The sequence below is a fragment of the Elephas maximus genome, chromosome 2, assembly GCF_024166365.1.
Source record: "Elephas maximus indicus isolate mEleMax1 chromosome 2, mEleMax1 primary haplotype, whole genome shotgun sequence".
Classification (NCBI taxonomy): domain Eukaryota; kingdom Metazoa; phylum Chordata; class Mammalia; order Proboscidea; family Elephantidae; genus Elephas; species Elephas maximus.
The window spans coordinates 6,194,098-6,207,551 of record NC_064820.1 but is presented as its reverse complement, the minus strand read 5'-3'; positions in this window follow the sequence as shown (position 1 = coordinate 6,207,551).

Here is a 13,454-nt window from a genome sequence, read left to right as displayed (position 1 = left end):
AGGCGACCATTATTGACCATTTTGATCAAAGGTTCTGTAAAAGAGTCCTGATCAAATGCAGAATAGAATTTCCAATTTCCATGGAATTCAGATTTTCTGGAGTCATGGAGGCTGGATAAATCCTTGATATTATTGTCCTGAGGTAACATCTAAACTTTGAACCCAAAATATGCCCTGAAATCTTCTTAAAATCAAACTATAGTTTAGCTTAACTTATAAAGAGTGTCTTCCCTGAGCATTATACTCTTTTAAGAACTATCTATATGGGATCAAATCCACAACAGCAACTTGAAAGATTAGGTAGAAAACTTAGGGAGCAGTGAGTTTACATCAATGGTGGAGGGAAACATTCAGAAAAGGACGGTGAGAATGGTTGCACAACTTGAAGAATGTAATCAATGTCACTGAATTGTATGTGCAGGAATTGTTGAATTGTTGAATTTTCTACTTGTATATTCTCAAAAACAACAAAAATAAAATAAATTATAATAAAAAAAGAAAAGCATCATACATAAAATATATTCTGGTCAATGAACAAATGCAGAATAAATTAATGTTTAAATATTTTATATTTCTGAAATAAACCAGATAAACGATACTGGTGAATTGATTGTGAAACTGGAAAAATCATGCATTGTGGTAGTTGTTGTTAGGTGCTGTCATGTCAGTTCCAACGCATAGCGACTCTATGCACAACAGAGCGAAACACTGCACAGCCCTGCACCATCCTCACAAACATTGCTATGCTTGACCCATTGTTGCAACCACTGTGTCGATCCACCTTTTTGAGGGTTCTCCTCTTTTTCACTGACCCTCTGCTTTACCAAGCATGATGCCCTTCTCCAAGGACACGTTCCTCCTGATAACATGTCCAAAGTACATGAGACAAAGTCTCCCCATTCCTGCTTCTAAGGGGCATTCTGGTGGCACTTCTTCTAAGATACTGCTAGTATTTGTAATTAGTAGATCATTTTTAAAAGGTAAGTTCACAACATGAAAAAAGGATTTTAAAATTCATCTGGAAGCCTTGGATGAAATAACTTAGAACTAAACAAAATAATAAAATAACTGATACACACCTAGTTATGGACTGCATCATTAATCACTGAGTAAAGGAGGATATTTCCAAGCACAAGAGAGTTCTGGTATCATTTATAAAGGAAACTGCTGATAATGAACTGAAATGAACTGTAAATAACCTATTTGAGAAAAAGAGGCCAGAAGAGAGTTGAATTTTCAAAATCTTGGGTCTTCTGGGACAGCTCTGTTATACTCTCTAGCATTTCCTTATCTGTGGAGAGGAATTCGTGTTGGTCGGCATTCTCTGCTGACACGCTCATATCGTTAGAGTGGAACTCTTCAATTCCCCGTTTGATCAGTAGAATTTCTATCCTGTTGGGATTCATCTATTCTCCCAGGCTCGGTGCTTGGGAAAACACACTTTCGTTCGTTGATTTCCTGAGGGAAATGATTCTGAAACATTTTACCGAGTTAATAATATCTTTTTGGGGAACAACAACAAAAAAAACTACATTAAATGTACAAATGTATCATAATATGTATTTTGATCTCCAAAACGTTAAGAGAAGTATCACTGTGCATGTTAGAATTGGGAAATTGAGTACAGAGGTCTAAGCCACTGATCGTGGAGATTGGTCTGCTGTGGCCCATTTGTCCACACACCAGGCTCTCATCATCCATTGTTCTCATCACTCACACGGAACCAGCTGCCATTGAGTCGAATCCAACTCATGGCAACCCTATGTGAATCAGAGTAGAGCTGTGCTCCACAGGTTTTTCAGTGGCTGACATTTCAGACATATAGTCAGGCCTCTCTTTCGAGGTGCCTCTGGGTGGACTTAAACCTCCAACCTTTCAGTTAGCAACTGAGCACATCAACTGTTTGCACCACTCAGGGACACCTCACCACACATAGGATTTTTGACATCAGGACACACTGCAAGAAATATTCATGTACAGCACAACCTAGTATATTCACATATGTACATGTGTACACATTGTACATTCTAGCAACAAAAGTTGTCAGAACAAAGCTGTATTTACTATTTGCACTTTATTCTGATCTATTCTATTCCATTCTACTATATTTTATTATTTAATTATTTTAAAATCTAGATTTCTCCTCTCATTATTGGGTCACCACCATGAAATGGGAAACCCTGCCCCAGAAGAATGACTGTGAATCTCAGCACAACACAGCCATAATTGCAATATACCCTACCAGAAGGAGGGGCTGACCCAGTGTCATACCTGCCAGCATCTGGGGATGCCTGGATGCATCAGGACATTTTTCCATACCAATGGGGGTGCTTCCTTTCAAAGATTGCCTAGGTGCCGCTAAAAACCACCAGATGTCACCAGATGTGACAAGGGAAGATCAACCATTCTAAGTTGATGTCAAAGTTTGTTTTTTTTTTAATATATTTACTCCTCCCCACTCTCCTGAATATTGAATGTTGCTGTTTGTTTGTTTGAATATGGGTTGTTGGATGATGGATGGGAGATGATGGTTAATGGGAGTGAGTTGAGTTAGGAAGTTTTCATAAATGTGGAGGTAGATTAATTCAGTGAGCAATAGTAATTCAAAGGTCTAGAAGACACACATCTGCAGGGTAGAAGTTCTCTTAAAAGAGTGAGAGCAGAAGTTAGCAGATATTGGCCTCCTTGAGCTTCTTCGCTAACCTACCGCCTTAGCATCCTATGTCTGTCATAAGGAAATACCACAAAGTGGGTGGCTTTATAGAATGGAAATTTATTGTCTGACAGCTCTGGAGGCTAGAAGTTCAAGTCAGGGTATCAACCATATTGACTCCTTCCGGGGTTGTGAAAGAGGAACCGTTCCAGGCCTCTCTCTTGGCTCCTGGTGGATGCTGGCAATCCTTGGCAACCACTGCTGCTTATAGATGCATCTGCCCCCATTGTCATATGGCATCTATCTTCCCTTGTGTGTGTGACTCCATTTCAGTATCTGTCCTCATTTATAAGACACTCAGAAGGGATTAGGACTAGGACCCACTCTACTCCAATATGACTTCCTGAACTTAATTGATAATATCTTCAAAGAAAAAACACTATTTCCCAAACAAGGTCTTAATCCCTGGTACAAGGGCTAGTTATGACTTTTACAATAACTTAAGAAAAGGAGAAGAAATGCCAAACTTTTCAATTTACCATTCTCATTTCTGAGTGTAACTAACCCTATGGACGTAGATGGAGAATTTTCGCAGAGCAGAATAAAAACTAAAACAAGAGAACAATTATCTTATACTTCACATTAAACAAAACATTTCGCATACCTTATCCAATTTAATCATCAGAACAACGTGACCTACATATCTGCTAATAAGGGACAAATAACTAACAGGGAACTGAAACCCAGAAAAGTTGTGAAAATTCCAAAAATCACACAATCAAAAAAGAATTGGAAACAGTAAAGTTTGTGAAATGTCCGTTTCTATAATATAGTTTGGTTTTGAGTAGGTTTAAAAAAAAAAAAGAGGACTTGAATCACTTACTGATGAAGATCAGGCATTACACCCTTCAGTATGGATTATACCTCAACATAAAGAAAACAAAAATCCTCACAACTGGACCAATAAGCACCATCATGATAAACGGAGAAAAGATTGAAGTTGCCAAGGATTTCATTTTACTTGGATTCACAGTCGATACCCATGGAAGCAGCAGTCAAGAAATCAAATGACACATTGCATTGGGCAAATCTGCTGCAAAAGACCTCTTTAAAGTGTTAAAAAGCAAAGATGTTACTTTGAGGACTAAAGTATGCCTGACTCGAGCCATGGTATTTTCAATCGCCTCATATGCATGCAAAAGCTGGACAACGAATAAGGATGAATAAAGAAGAATTGATATTTGTTAATTATGATGTTGGCGAAGAATATTGTATATACCATGGATGGCCAGAAGAACAAAGCATCTCTCTGGGAAGAAGTACAGCCAACTGCTCCTTGGAAGTGAGCATAGAGACTTCATCTGACATACTTGGGACATGTTAACAGAAGGGACCAGTCCCTGGAGAAGGACATCATGCTTGGTAGAGGGTCACCAAAAAAGAGGAAGACCCTCAATGAGATGGGTTGATACAGTGGCTGCAAAAATGGGCTCAAACATAACAATGATTATGAAAATGACATAAGACCTGGCAGTGTTTCGTTCTGTTGTACTAGGCTCGCTTTGAGTTGGAACCAACTTGACAGCACCTAACAACAACGAAAACAAAAAAACTTAAAGTTTAAATCAGGAATCTATACGAATTAAGCAGCCCTTTCAACCATATAGACTGTGTACATTGTCACTGGTATGTAGTAGTGTTAGTGTTTCTCATCCACGCAATTTGCTTTGGGATTGCTTTGTAAGGTGATTTTGCGGTCATTTTCCACCTAGTGAAGAATGTACTCTTTGCAGTCTATTCCAGCAAGCATTGTGGATCTAAGTTCACTGGTAGATAGATTAGTGACAGGTGACACGGTTAATTCTGTATTTGACTGTCCAGACTTGCTTCTGTGATCAGCGTAAAAATGTCAGTAACGTGTACCACAATGAATGTGCTGGACATGATGTTAATTAAGAGATTTGGAGAACTGTTCAACATATATATGAGGTGTTACACATGCCTGTGAAGTAAACGGGTTATGACAAATGGGTTTGGGGCGTGGGGTCTGGTGTCAGGCATCAGAGCTCAGATTCCAGCTCACCCACTGCTTCCTTCCCCGCTCTGATCTATATTCTCTCTCATCTCCAGCGCAACCTCTTCTTGGGGTGATGAGAATTACATGAACCAGCTTAATAGTAAAACAGTAAATACTCAGTACGTGTTGCAGGCTTTGCACCACTTTAAATATTTGAAAGATAGAGAGTTTTTTGAGTAAGGAATGAATTAATATTGATCTGCTGCCAGATTGGAGATATTGGAATGTTTTATCTAATATTTTTATATAGGAATAAGATATGGAAGAGATCTATAATATCTGGGCATTTAAAGTGTCATAATCAAGAGAGGAGACCCTGGATGGCATACAGAGTTAAGCACTCAACTACTAGCTGAAAAGTTGGCAGCCCAAACCCCCCTCAGAGGTGCCTGGAAAGACAGGCCTGGCAATCTGCTTCCAGAAGGTCATAGCCTTGGCAACCCTACGGAGCACAGTTCTGCTCTGAACACATGAGATCACAGAATTGACCTGACAGCAACTAACAACAACAACAAATCAAGAGACAAAAATTAAAGATGGGATGAGACAGTGAAAATAAAAAGATTAATTCATCTAAGAAAAGTGTCAAATGATTTTAATTCAAAACCATGGTGTAAGTTAGGCAAGAGTGAGTGAAAGCAGAGAATGACATTCTTAGAAGCCTGTAATCTGAGCCTTAGACCAAAGCGTATGACACTGGGGCTGCAAGAAAACCCACCCATTTATCTGTGTTACATTATAAGAGGGAATGTCACACACACAAACACACCCTCACAAACTTTGGAAAACATTTATGTGATATTTCATTGATTCCCAATGGCGTGATTCTAACTGTATTTAAAATTTTAATAATTGAAAAAGAGATTTTAATAGTGAAATCTTGTATTGATATTACAGAAGTTTAACTTTTTCACAATGTATCCCATGGGACATACCAGAATCCCAAAGGACTAAACTCCGGTAATGTTTACTTTTTCCTGTAATCTATGTTGATTTCTCAGGACTGCTTAGTCAACAACTCATCCTACAGGTTTAAAAAATAAATACGTCCCTAATAAAAATGTAGATCTTCTTTTACAATGTGATGGTCCCTGGGTGGCACAAACAATTTGTACTGGAATATTAACCTAAATGAGCCCCGGTGGCACAGTGGTTAAGAGCTACGGCTGCTAACCAAGATGTCAGCAGTTCAAATCCACCAGTCGCTCCTTGGAAACCCTATGGGGCGGTTTTGCTCTGTCCTATAGGGTGGCTATGAGTTGGAATTGAGTCAACGGCAACGGGTTTGGGTTTTAGTTTCATTAACCTAAAGGTTAGGGGTTTGAACCCACCTAGCAGCACTGTGAAACACAGGACTAGCGAGCTGCTCCCATAAAGATTAGAACGAAGAAAATCATATATATCAGTTCTACTCTGTAACACTTGGGGTTGCCGTGAGTTGGAATTGAGTTGAAGGCAACAGGTTTGGTGTTTTGGTATATAATGTTGAGGAGTCCCAGGGTAGTGTGAACAGTGTTATATGCTTAGCAACTGCTAAGCATAAAAGGGGCATAATGCCCAAGGAAACATTGCCCAAGGAAACATTGAGAAGAGGGTTGGAATAGCGTGTCTCTTACGTTGAGTCCTTAGGTTTCTTAAAATGCAGAAATACCGCAGTAACTCCTCTGTTCAGAGGCTTATCTAGTATTATACATATTCATCTTAAAGGATGTCAAACCGTATTCTTTTGTTTCTCTTCTTAAAGCATAATATTTACATCCTACTTGTTTTTTCCCCTGTTCCTATAAAATAACCTTGATTTTTCAGGTAGGTATAAAAAGGACCTATTCTGAATGGATGTAATATGTTACAGCAAAATAACAAGATGGGATTTTACTGAAAGCGTCAGTAGCAACGTCCAAACATCATTCCAAGGGCAATTTGGGGACCAGTGGCACAGAGCAAGCTAGTTATACATCTGGCCACCGCACAGGTCAGATCATGGTCACAAAAAAGCTACCTGGAGACTGCAGAGGGGACTCGTGCAGCAGGTGGACACAACGGGAAAGTTAACGTCCCTTCATTGTCACGTCCTGCTGCGGTCACTTGTAGGAACCCACTGGGCTCCTGTTGGTTCACGTGTCAATCATGCACATTCCTTGAGATTCTTTGGATAAAAGATGCTGCACGACACCAATTTTTATTGTTGTTGTTATTGTTGTCCTTGTTGCTAACTGCCATCGAGTTGCCCCCTGACTCGTGGTGACCCCATGCACAACAGAAGAAATCCCTGCCTGGTCCTGCACCATCCTCAGGATTAGCTGGGATTGAAGCACTGTGATAAACGGGGTTTTGATTGGCTGGTTTTCAGAAGGAGATCACCAGGTCTTTCTTCCTACTCGTTCTTCCTCTGGAAGCTCCCCTGAAACCTGTGCAGCATCATAGCAACACGCAAGCCTCCCCCGACAGACAAGTGGTGGGTGCACATGAGATGCATTGACTGGGAATCAAGCCCTGGTCTCCCGCACAGAAGGTGAGAATTCTACCCCTGAACCTCCAATGTCCTCTACCAATTTTATTACTGATGGCTATTCCCGGTGACATATATGGCCAAGTTTCCTAAGTCTTTGGGTTTCCAGGAAATTCCACTTATAGATGTTCAGTGCAACTGAACTAAAATGAGGTAACAGAGACTTTGATGAAGACGGAATACAATTCAGCTCTCTGTACTTTTCATTGTTGATGTTTATCCAAACTCACTTTTCTTTGTGAGTGTCATGTTTATGGATTTAAATTCCCCTTTTCTTACTTACATAGATTTCTATTTCGAGAACCAATTTTTTAAAAATAATTAACTATTCCAGTGAGAAAAGGATCATTTCTAGCCATTTGAAAACCCATTGTCATCGAGTCGATTCCAACACACAGCAACCCTAAAGGACACTGTAGAACTGCCCCATAGGGCTTCCGAGGATTGCCTGGTGAATTTGAACTGCCAACCTTTTGGTTAGCAGCCCTAGCTCTTAACCATTACGCCACCAGATTTTCCTTCTAACCATTTGGGGCATCGTAAGTATTATTTAAGAAAATTAAACAATGAGAGCACTCTAATGCATAATTAGATAACTCTTTAATATTTGCCACATTTTTTAGGTCATGCTTGGATGTATTTATTTGAAATAAAACACATTTTCTCATCTCCACCATGCCACCTGGAAATATGGCAGAGAAAAATGTTTCTTTATCCTGGCTCCTACAAAGCAGGATTTGAATACATCTGACTTTCAAATCTTTTCTCAGTTTAAACACTTGGATGGGGCTGGAGAGAGCCATTTGTAAATCTGTAATGTAAAATGAAGTTCAGGATGCACAAAGCAATTTTCTGCGGAGGAGAAATAGGGGTGGGACAGACTGGCGGGTTTTTGTTCCTTGGCGTTGTACCTGGGATGCTGAGACACCAGGGCTGGAGCTTCCTCTGGGCAACTTTCCTCATGTGCACCAACTCACAGGTGAGGGCCACAGGGTCCCTACCTGTTCGTTCACTTTTGCTCTTTATCCAGAAAAATTGTGAGAACCAATCAGAGAGCACAGAGTCCCTGACATGCAAGGGATCCTACCGTCATCCAGGGGCCAGAATATTAGAAAACACAACACAAAGCAGATGAGGTTTTGCACATTTACTTGAAATCCTATTTAGAAAAAATACCATTTAGCTTCTAAGAGATAGGAACATCAAACACACATGGGAAACAGCTAAGATATCAAGCCACCACCACCTCACCACCCTCACCACCACACCGTGGCTCCAGAGAGAAGGCGTACTCTGCTCTGCTCTGCTCTGCTCTGCTCTGCTCTGCTCTGCTCTGCTCTGCTCTGCTCTGCTCTCTGCTCTGCTCTGCTCTCTGCTCTGCTCTGCTCTGCTCTGCTCTCTGCTCTACTCTCTGCTCTGCTCTGCTCTTCTCTGCTCTGCTCTGCTCTGTTCTGCTCTTCATCCTTGATTTGCCAAAGGTCAGAGTAACCGGAGAAACATCCACTTTCCCAATGCCATTTGGAAACCTACTCGGCTCCCAGCTGACTTAGAGACTAAAGAACACGACCCATGGGTCCTTTAATTTGGGATGCCATCAGCTTCCTGTTAGGGCATGGCCTCCTTCAGACTCCTCAGGGAAACTCACCAGCCCCCTTTCCCTGGGCTCCCATGCCCAGGCCTCACTTCTTTGCTGACTCTCTCTCACTTACAAGTAGGGCTTCTTTGGGGGAAGGGTTGTAAGAATAGTTGCCGGAAACCAAAAAAGACAGTCATTTGATATGTTACGCACTTACTTCCTCTTCCAACAGTTAATGGTTGACATCCAGCTCACTGCAGTCGTGTAGACCATGGAAGGTAGAATTCAGGCCCCGGCCAAGAATGAAGCATGTGGGATGGCAAAGAGAGTGAGGGAACCAAGGAGTCAGTGGTTCTGTCTATTGTCTGGTATGCTCCCTGCTCCTCACTCCCCTGTCTGTCTGGTCTATTCACCCTCCTCACCAGAAGCATTTCATGAAGCCATGCCCAAGGCAGAAGGAAGCACCTACTTACCTCTGTTCATAGAGTATTTTATAGATCCTTTCACTCTGACCAACATTGTCATATGTGATGTGGCCACAGCCTTGAAAACCCTACGGAGCAGTTCTATTCTGCACACATGGGGTCACCTTGAATAGGAATAGACTCAATGGCAACAAGATGATACGATACGATACGATACGATACGATACGGCATGTCATGGCATGGCATGACATGACATGATATACACTCATCTGTAAAATCTTTTTATATGCATTTATATAAACTTATATATAATCTTTTATATGTACATTATTATATATCATATGACATAAAAAAAATAAACCCAATGCTGTCGAGTTGATTCTGACTCATAACAACCCCATAGGACAGAGTAGAACTGTCCTGTAGAGTTTCCAAGGAGTGCCTGGTGGATTTGAACTGCAGACCTCTTGGTTACCAGCAGCAGCACTTAACCGCTATGCCACCAGTGTTTCCCATGTGACATATATAATGAATGTTATACAGCAATACCTGTGAGAGCTAGAACTCTCCTAAGGTACTGCTTTGTTTTTCTGGGTCTCGCAAGTTTTCTGCCTTTGACGAGGGGCAGTCTTACCACTTTTCCATCACTCATTTTAGTGAAAAATGTTTGAGTTTTCCTTCTCTGACATGTTTCTGCCTTACACAGGTTCAACTTTCATAGGTTTTACTGCATATGGATTTATATACTCACTTACACAATCCCGTATATATCTATAAACACAGTCATATATGACGTGTATGAGTGTGTATATGAGTGGGGTGTGTGCATGTGTGTGTGGGTGTTATGTTTAATCTTTTTTTTTGGTTGTTTGAGTTTCTGGAAACCAGAAAATGAGACCTAGTGCATGTTTATATTTTTCCTCTCCATGCAGCATATGGCCCAGAACCCAATAGATGGTAAATGTTTAATCAATATTTCTTGAAACAGAGTTAGGTAAAAATTAAAGATTATGGTATAGATGGACAGTATTATTAGCCTGTCCCCAATTTTTACCCTTTGGCCATTGTAATCCAGTCCCTAACCAGCCAATTCCAAGCACCTCAGGGAGACAATTTTACTGTACCCCAACAATGACCAAGTATTTGTACTGTTCTTGATGCTTCCATTGCTTGTCCTCATCATAGTTCCCCTCCCATCTTATTAGGAACCCTCTGGCCCCTGCTGCACCCTCTCCTCGGGTTCCTGCTGGTCCCCTCCTTTTTGTACCTTTGCACTTGAGGCTTTGGTTTACCCACTGCTCTTGACAACCATTCAAACAACTGATTTTGAAGATAAACCATGGCAGTACAACTGATAGGTCATCTCATTTAGGGTCAAGGGCGGAGAAGAGAGCATGTTTCAGCTTTTGACACCGGGTGATTAGCTGTCTCAGCCAGAGAGAAAGTGTTACCTGGGGACACTCCCAGTGATCATTTTGGCTCTGATGATCACAGCCATGCCTACCTGAAGCTCTCAGTGTAGGTCTAGACCTCAGTCTGTGTCTCTTCCTTGGGGTAGCCAGGAGTATCTCTGGAACCTGGTTTCAAGCTATGTCCTGTGCTGACTGAAGGTTGTTGACTGACATCATCCTTGGGGATCCATTACATAAAATCCCAATCTTACAGTTAAAACAAAAGGTCAGTTAGGAAAGATGGTTTAGAGAGGAACAGGAGAGAGAGAAGAAAAGGGAAGGTCAAGAAAAGGGCGACAGAAGCCTGGTGGGAGACCCTGCACAACGTGGAGATCGGTGAACATGGTTTTGATTTTTGAAAAGGAAGAAGGTAAATAAAACCTCCCACTATTTGGAAAGTAGAACCATGCAGGCTGCTTTTACAGGAGTTGAATAAGGGGTGACGTTGCTTTTGGCAAGCTCAGAAGACTCTCTCACTATTTTATGTGTCTCTTATTCTTTCCCCAAGTCTTCACCCATTCTCATTCCCTTCATGTGCACCAGGAATGAAAGAAGGTGTGTAGAAATCCAGGAGGCTCACAGCCCCACCATCTCCAGGCAGGGGACCTCCAATGTGCAGGTGGATTCCAGGACTCCAGGTAGACATTTCCTTGTTCCTGACTGTTTAAATTCTGCCCAGCAGACCAGGGACCCTCTGAGGCCAGGGACCACATCTGAACCTCACATCTGACATAGTGCACTCCATATATGCTTGCTAACTGAATTAATTGAATCAGGGAATAGATTCAAGAAGCAAAAGAGAAATCATAGAATTGTACCATTTTAGAAGTGGACTAAATCTGAAGCAATTTAATCTAATTTTCTCACAGCAATGATAAGGAAATGAAAACTTGGAGAAGTTAATTAACTTACCCAACGTCACATGTTTGGTTAACATAGAATTCAGATTCAAGGCATACATGAAATACCCATTTATATATCTTCCCTATTTCCCCCAGCTTCTAGTAATCAACTTTGATGGTTTTGTACACGGAAGTGATGAGTCCCACCAACCAAGACATCCACTGTTCATAAACTCTTTTCTTGAGGAGGAAAAAAAAAAATTTCCTAATATTTCTGATATTTATGTACTGCGTTTTACTTTTCACATATTATGTTCCAATAGGAGGTACTTTTTTTTTTTTTTTCACAAATAAGGGAAGCAGTAAAGGTGAATTAGTAATGAAGCCGTATTGGAATAAGGTGTTAATAACAGACCAATATTAAAGCAGGTCATTTTACTGCATCACATTTTATTAACAGGGCACGCATAGCATCTTCTTCAACTTGGAAGCCCAGCCATCATGCGTAACGTAATGGAAAGTTAATGTCCGAGCCTAGGTAACCAGTGCTGGACACTCATCAGAACCCAAGGAAAAGTGGACTGCACACGTCACCCACATTTTTCCTAGCCACTCAAGTCTCTTCTGAAGAAAGCAAAGGGAAAGAACCATGTACACAGACACAATGCCTCTCGTGGCAGGATCTTGAAAAAACATTGGGCAGTTGATATTTTGACATGTCTTTGACTTCTCCTTTTGCTACCACTCCATCCCAGCAAGAAAACACTAGTTACCCTTTACCAGAAAGTAAAAATCACATCTGTTGACAATATTCACTATTGTCACATCATGAGGCCATGAGGGATATTGTTGTTGTGGTTGTTAGCTGCCATAGAGTTGGCTTCTGACTCATGGAGACCCCATGCACAATGGAACAAAATACCGTGGTCCTGCGCTATCCCCATATTTGCTTGCCGTTTGGACTGTTGTGATCTATATGGTTTTCACTGGCTGATTTTCAGAAGATCACCAGGTTTTCTTCCGAGTCTGCCTTTGTCTGGAAGTGCCCCTAAAACCTGTTCAGCATCATAGCAACATGTAATCCTCCACTGACAGATGGGGGGTACTTGCTCTCAAAGTGCATTGTCTGGGAGATGAACCTGGGTCTCCGGCACAGAAGGCAGGAATTCTACTGCTAAACCACCACTGCCCCATTGAGGAATATTAGCATTCATAAAATAGATTATGTCATCAGCCAGAGAGCAGCCTGAAATATTGGACTTTGCTCTTAAATTTGTGTGCCATGACTTCAGTGTACCAGCCATCTTCCAGAACCTCCCAGAACTCATTTGCTTCTTCGTGGGGACCAAGCGCAGAACAATATTGTCATAGATTGAATTATGTCTCCCCAAAAATGTGTGTATCAACTTGGTTAGGCTGTGATTCCCAGTATTCTGTGGCTGTCCTCCATTTCGTGATTGTAATTTTCCATTAAAGATGATTAGGGTGGGATTGTAACACCGCCCTTACTCAGGTCACCTCCCTGATCCAATGTAAATTGAGTTTCCCTGGGGTGGAGCCTGCAACACCTTTTATCTCTCAAGAAATAAAAGGAAAGGAAGCAAGCAGAGAGTTAGGGACTCATACCACCAAGAAAACAGTGCCAGGAGCAGAGCTCGTCCTTTGGACTCAGGGTCCCTGTGCAGAGAAGCTCCTAGTCTGGGGGAAGACTGATGAGAAGGCCGACACAGAAAGAAAGACTTCCCCTGGAGCTAATGCCCTGAATTTGGACTTTTAGCCTACTTTACTGTGAGAAAATAAACTTCTCTTTGTTAAAGCTATCCACTTATGGTATTTCTGTTATAGCAGCACTAAATGAATAAGACAAGTATGGATCTTCCTCTCACATTCTCTCTTCTCTCTTAATCCAAAGAACGCACT